General features: G+C 38.8%; 1 pseudogene; it reads right to left on the minus strand.

Moving 5' to 3' along the window:
• Positions 1 to 5,375: 5,375 nt before the first annotated feature.
• On the minus strand, positions 5,376 to 5,749 carry LOC129673675 (40S ribosomal protein S17-like; annotated as a pseudogene).
• Positions 5,750 to 6,662: the final 913 nt, after the last annotated feature.

Below are 6,662 nucleotides of genomic sequence, written 5' to 3' on the forward strand. Positions count from 1 at the left end.
TAAATGTGTTCAATATCATTAATCATTAAGGAAATCCAAATATAAAAGTCAAAATGCTGTATCATGTCATCTCAGTTTGAATAGCAACGGCAATGATGACAAATGCTTTGATCTGAGAAGACAAAGTCCTTGCACACTGTTAGTGGAATGTAAATTCCTGTCACTGTTAAGGAGAACAATAGGATGCTCCTCAGAAAATGACAAATAAAACTAACTACCAGAGGATCTTCCCAGCCCACAACTGGGTAAACATCCAAGAAAATGAAATCAATATATAAAGGGGTTATCAGCATTCTCTAGTGTTCATTATGGCACCATTAAAAATAGACAAATATGTGGAATGACCTAAGGTTGCTTGATGAATAGATGAATATACATAGATAGAACTGTAAGTGAAATAGCCAGACATGAGTGTCTCCCTGTTTGCTTCTTCAGACTATCTCAATGGATTCTTCAACACCAGTATTATGTTTCTTCCCCCAGGTCCCTGGGCTCCTCAGCGACAAGATTAGCCTAGTTTCAAGAATGATGGAAATTCCTGGGCCTGGTTTCAAATATTTAGGTAGTTTGTTAAAGAAGCAAATATCCCATTAATAGAAATATTAAAATGCAGAAACTATCTAATACAGGTTTCTTGTATGTAACTCTTGTCAGAAAAGAAGTTGGCCAGCAAAGAAAAGACCAAGTTTTCAGAAGACTGAAAGAGAACTCTAGAGAGCAGTCAGGAAGAAACTGTGACATTGAACAGCCTGAACACTCAAAACAGCAACCCAGAAAGAAGGCCAATGCAAACTGAAGTTTCAACCCTAGTTCTATGAGGTGACAAATGTCTCCATACTTCACAAAGAAAAGGTGAGTTGGAGGAGCATTGTTAACCCCTACCATAGCAGAACACCTTCAGTTCCAACTGTATGAGAATTCCACAGTCTTCATGGATTTTAAATCTGATTGAAAAAGCAGGCTGATCCAAGAGAAGTGGAGAAACTAATCTTAAACCATAGTACTAGAAGGTACTCTACTCATTCTCATGGAAGAAAAGTAAACACTATCACAGCAATGAACCCTGAAATCTACAGTGGTGACCTGCCTGCATGACATGATAGGAAAAAATTAGCACAAAAGTCATGAGTATAACCAACCACTATTTGATTGGATTTAAGGCCCATGAGATGGAACCTAGCTTTTGCTTGTGTGTCTAGGAATCTAGGGCTAGAGGAAAACCAAATACTATTACTCAACTAAAGCAATATAACAGTAAAATGACTCCTAATTACATTCTGTTATATACATAGATTAGTATCATGCTCAACAATCACCAGAGACACTTTCTCCTGCAGTTTTTGGGAACAAATACAGAGAACCACAACTGGACAATGGGCATTCAGTACTAAATGGGATGTCTTCATCAAAACTCTTCTTAGGACTAAGGTAACTATGCAGAAGAGGAGGACATGCAGATGTTAGAAGAGCAGATGTTAGAAGAGGAAATGGAAGACACCAAGAAAACACTGTCTTCCAGATGCAACAGGGCTGACACACAGGTGAACTTAAAGAGATGGTGGCAATATCACAAGGCCTACACAGGGCCATGCCAGACAAGATCTCTGCATTGAGAGGGAAAAGTAGATATAAGTCCTTGTTCCTAATTCAGAAGCTATCTCCAGTAGACACTTGTTTACAAAGGAAAACTTTGTTTTTCCTGAGTTTCACTGGGTATGCAAACCATATTTAAAGAAGAACCCATGACAGCACAAAACAAACAAACTCAAAGGTATTTTGGGAGTTGCTGTTGTTTTTGTCTTTGTCTCATGATGCTTTATTTGGACTTCTCCCTCCTTATTTATCCTTGTCTTTTCTTATTTACTATGGTTTCTGACTAGTTTGTGTGTATGTGGGGGGGGTTGTATGTTTGCGTGTGGTGTTTGTGCTTGTGTGTATGTGTTTAATATGCTCTTTTGGTTGTTTTTTTTTGTTTTTGATTGCCTCTATCTCTTTCCTTTCTTCATATCTTTATTGGCCTTTTGTTTTCTTTTTGCTTTTTTTATATTTTATATTAGTTACAGTTTATTCACTTTGTATCCCAGCTGTAGCCCTCTCTCTCATTCCCTCCCAATCTCACCCTTCCTTCCTCATCTCCTACCATGCCCCTCTCCAAATACACTGAGAGAGTAGGTCCTCCTCTTCCATCTGACCCTAGCCTATCAGGTCTCATTAGGATTGGCTGCATTGTCTTCCACTGTGGCCTGGTAAAGCTGCTCCCCCATCAGGGGGAGGTAATCAGCCATGGAGTGCATGTCAGAAACAGCTCCTGTTCCCCTTACTAGGTGACCCACTTGGACACTGAGCTGTCATTGGCTACATCTGTGCAGGGGTTCTAGCTTATCTCCATGCATGGTCCTTGTTTGGAGTATCAGTCTTAGTAAAGACACCTGGAACCAGATTTCTTGGTTCTGTTGCTTTCCTTGTGGAGCTCCTTTCCCCTCCAGGTCTTTCTATCTCCCCCTTCTTTCATAAGGTTCCCTGCACTCTGCCCAAAGTTTGGCTATAAGTCTCAGCATCTGCTTTGATACCACATTGGGTAGAGTCTTTCAGAGGCCGGCTGTGGTAGGCTCCTGTCCTGATTCCTGTTTTCTTCTTCTTCCGATGTCCAACTTGTTTGCTTTTCTGAATGAGGATTGATCATCCATGGTCCTCCTTCTTGCTTAGCTTCTTTAGGTGTACATATTTTAGTATGTTTATCCTATATTATATGTCTAATATCCACTTATAAGTGAGTATATACCATGTGTGTCTTTCTGGGATACCTCACTCAAGATGATCTTTTCCATTTCCCACAATTTGCCTGTAAATTTCATAATTTCCTTGTTTTAAATTCTGAGTAGCATTCCATTGTGCAAATGTACCACAATTCCTGTATCCACTCCACAGTTGAGAGACATCTGGATTGTTTCCAGGTTCTAGCTATTACAAATAAAGCTGTTATGAACATGGTTGAGCAAATGTCCTTGTTGTGTACTTGAGCATATTTTGGATATATGCCTAGGAGTAGTATAGCTGGATCTTGAGGGAACAGTATTCCTAATTGTTTGAGAAAGTATCAGATTGATTTCCAAAGTGGTTGTACAAGTTTACATTGCCACTAGCAATGGAGGAGGGTTCCCCTTTCTTCACATTCTCTCCAGAATGTTTTCATTTGAATTTCTGATCTTGGCCATTTTGATGGGTGTAAGGTGAACTCCTTGAGTTCTTTATATATTCTAGATATTAGTTCTCTGTCAGATATAGGGTTGGTGAAGATCTTTTGCCAGTCTGTAAGCTGTCATTTTGTTTTGTTGACAGTGTCTTTTGCTTTACAGAAGCTTTTCATTTTCATGAGGTCCCATTTTTTGATTGTTGATATTAGAGCTTATGCTGTGGTATTCTGTTCAGGAAGTTGTCTCTGTGGCCTTTTTGTTTTCTTAAAAGAGAGTAAAAGAAGAAATGAAGTTGAAAGGGAGCAGAGGTAGATGATCTGGGGTGGGAGATCAGAGACAGAAAACTGTAGGCATAAGGTTATTGTGTAATTCAAATGCCAATTTCTGTACCCCCCATATCTGGTTGCAAACCTTGTACTGAGAATCTCCTATTTAAAAGTTGTAGAAAAACTGCTCACCAATTGTCCCCTAATATGCTAATAAAGCAGCTTACAGCCATTTGCTGAGCAGGGACTGTAGTTCCTGACAGTCAGGGAGGAGGAATTGGAGAAGGAAATCAGGGATTGAACCATGAGAGAAGTAGAAAGGAGATCAATAGAAGAAGCTGCAACAGGAAAGCTAAAAAGTGGGATGTATGCTGGGAGAAAACCAAATTAGCTTTAGAGGGTTAAGAACAGAGTTAAAACTGCTCAGTTCTTGTTCTGTGGAGCTTGTTAATGTAATATGAGTCTCAATTATTTGAGTAATAGCCGAAGAACAAAGTTTTACAAAAATAACTTTAACAGGAAACCATGTTCAGAATATATTGTATAAAAATATTTTCAATTTTAAAAGAAAATTTAATTTTTTATTGCAAAAAAAATGTGATTAGAAGGACAGGCTGATCCAAGAGTAACTTCTCTGCTCCAAACTAGTTGATATTGGACTTCTCCCAATATTGAGAACTAAGCTGCTACCACAATTACTGTAGATAGAACTCCATCTAGAGGACCAGCATCAGGCTCACTGTGGTGAAGGACCGTCGTTTCAGTATATGGGAGCTTCATAACAGTAGCCACTACTACTGCAAGCCTACATTCCTCCTGTCTTTCCTTCATGGCAGCCATAGAATGCCTTTTTCCAAGCTTCAAAACTTGAAGCTCCACATATGTTTGTAAATGCCTATGGCTGTGTAAGGTCTCAGCTGCTTCTCATAACTCCAGAAATATGTCTGTCAACATCATCTAAAACCAGGTATCACCTGCATCAACCTACATAAACTCTCAAAGTTATCCTCCTCAGTCTACATCCTTGATAATATAGCTCCTTGTCTTCAATGCCCCAGGATCACACAAGTATATCCCATCAGGTAAAGCAAAGGCCTTATTTGTGGCCTGCCTCTAAAACTGTGGCTACCAATATCACAAGGTTTGGCCTAACAAGCAGCTGGACTCAGGACTTCCAGAATTGCATGTTGTAAGATATAAGTCTCAGGCTACAACATCCCACCCATAGACCCTAGAGAGCTAGCTCCATGCCCTTCACATCAGTACATTAGTTTGAATATCACACACATACACACACACATGCACTACAAACCTAGAGAAGATCTTCTCTATGGCTCTCAGGGGTTTATTTTGTTTGTTTGTTTGGTTGGTTGGTTTGGTTTGTTTTGTTTGGCTCTCAGTTTTATAATGATTTTTCCTAATGCCCCAAACTCTACTGTTTTTATAATTATCCTTTTGTATCTAGAGAGGCAACCAAAAACAGAGAAAAATTCATTCATGCTGCAAGCAACAGTACTAGTATGGGACCTACAGAAGAATTTTACATCATCTGTATTTTTTATTTATATTTATTCCTTATTATACATCCTATTACCTTAAGTTGATGGTCCCTGATGCTTCAGTCCAAACTATTACTTAAGCTCATGCTGTTGGGACCTGGGAAGTGTCCATCTGATTCTGTGATCAAAAAACTATAACTGCTGCTTCTACAGATCCAAAAACTCCTGCCTACATTTATCCTGAAGGACCTAAGGAGCAAAGAAAAACTCTTCACATCCTGTGACACACTGCTGTTGCTGTTGACATCATAAGAGATTCGGTCATTTGTACTTACCCCGTAAAGACTGGGGAAAGTTTTTTTTTTTTTTCTTGTTTGCAGGTTTATTGAAAATATGACAGAACAGATTTAAATGGCTCAACATAGTGTTTTGAAATTCATCCCAACTGTAGGCTGAATGACTTGCAGGTTAGAGAGACTGCCAAAGTCCAGAAGCTTCAGCATTGCCTTGGTATCAGGATCTACCTCAATATCCTGATCTAGGGCTAAGACCTCTCTCTCTTCTTCCTGCAACTTATTAGAGATACCTCTCTGTATCCGCTTCATCAGTTGCATGACATAGCCGGCTATCTTGTTGCTGACTTTCTTGCTGAGGATAATGGCGATCTCACACACACGCTTGTTGGTGTGGAAGTCATTACCCAGGCGCGTGTAGTACTTCTCAATGATGATGGGGCCGCCTTCTTCACAGTCTTGGTGTGAACGTGGCCCATGCTGGCAGGTCTCGGTAAAAGAGGAAGATACTTATTTTCATATTCCATATGACCAAGACTGCAGTAGCCGCTACAACGAGATACAGGGACATCAAGATTCAGTCAATGGAACCTGAATACATGCAAGTTTGAAAGCCTACATGCACTGCAGAGTTGTTCTACTTCACTCATAAACTGATGAAATACAAGCTACTGAGACATGCACTGACTATGCATCAATCCTAGCCCAACACTCTACAGCAAGGAGACTCTTTTATGCTTTGCTATAACCAGAGACCTAGATCCTACACAACTAACCTCCTACACCACATCTGACTGAAAAGATAATTTTGTTTAAAAACTATATGCTAAAATGGAAGCAAGCACTCTCCTATTAGATACATAGGCATGCAGAAATACAGAAAACATTCAAAGAAGCATGGTTCCTCCTAATGATCAAAATACCTCTCCATAAGTGATCCCAAGTTAGAGGAAATATATGAAGTGGCTTAAAATAACAATCTTAAGAAATTCACTGAAGTGTAAGAGCATACAGGTAGATCAAAAAAGTGAGAAAATAGATCAGGGTATGAATGAGAAATCCATCAAATATAAAGAAGTTAAAAATTAACCAATAAGAAATCTTGAGAGTAAGAAAATCAATAATCTCTTGATTATCTTTTTTAGGTGTACAGATTTCATTATGTTTCTCATATCTTATAGGTCTATATAAGTGAGTAGAGAAACAGAGATGAAGACAAAGAGACAATGAGAATGAATTAATTAAAAATGATAATAAGGGAGAAATAAATAACAAAAGGAGAAGTGTAGAAATTCTGAGGCAGAAAATTATGGAAAATTAAACCAGAAAGTTAAAAATATGTTTGGGAACCATGATACAAGAATTTTTGCTAAATAAAGTAAGAAACACCAACATTCCTGGTTCACCCTC

The sequence above is a fragment of the Psammomys obesus genome, unplaced genomic scaffold (assembly GCF_907164565.1).
Source record: "Psammomys obesus unplaced genomic scaffold, mPsaObe1.curated_primary_1811, whole genome shotgun sequence".
Classification (NCBI taxonomy): Eukaryota; Metazoa; Chordata; class Mammalia; order Rodentia; family Muridae; genus Psammomys; species Psammomys obesus.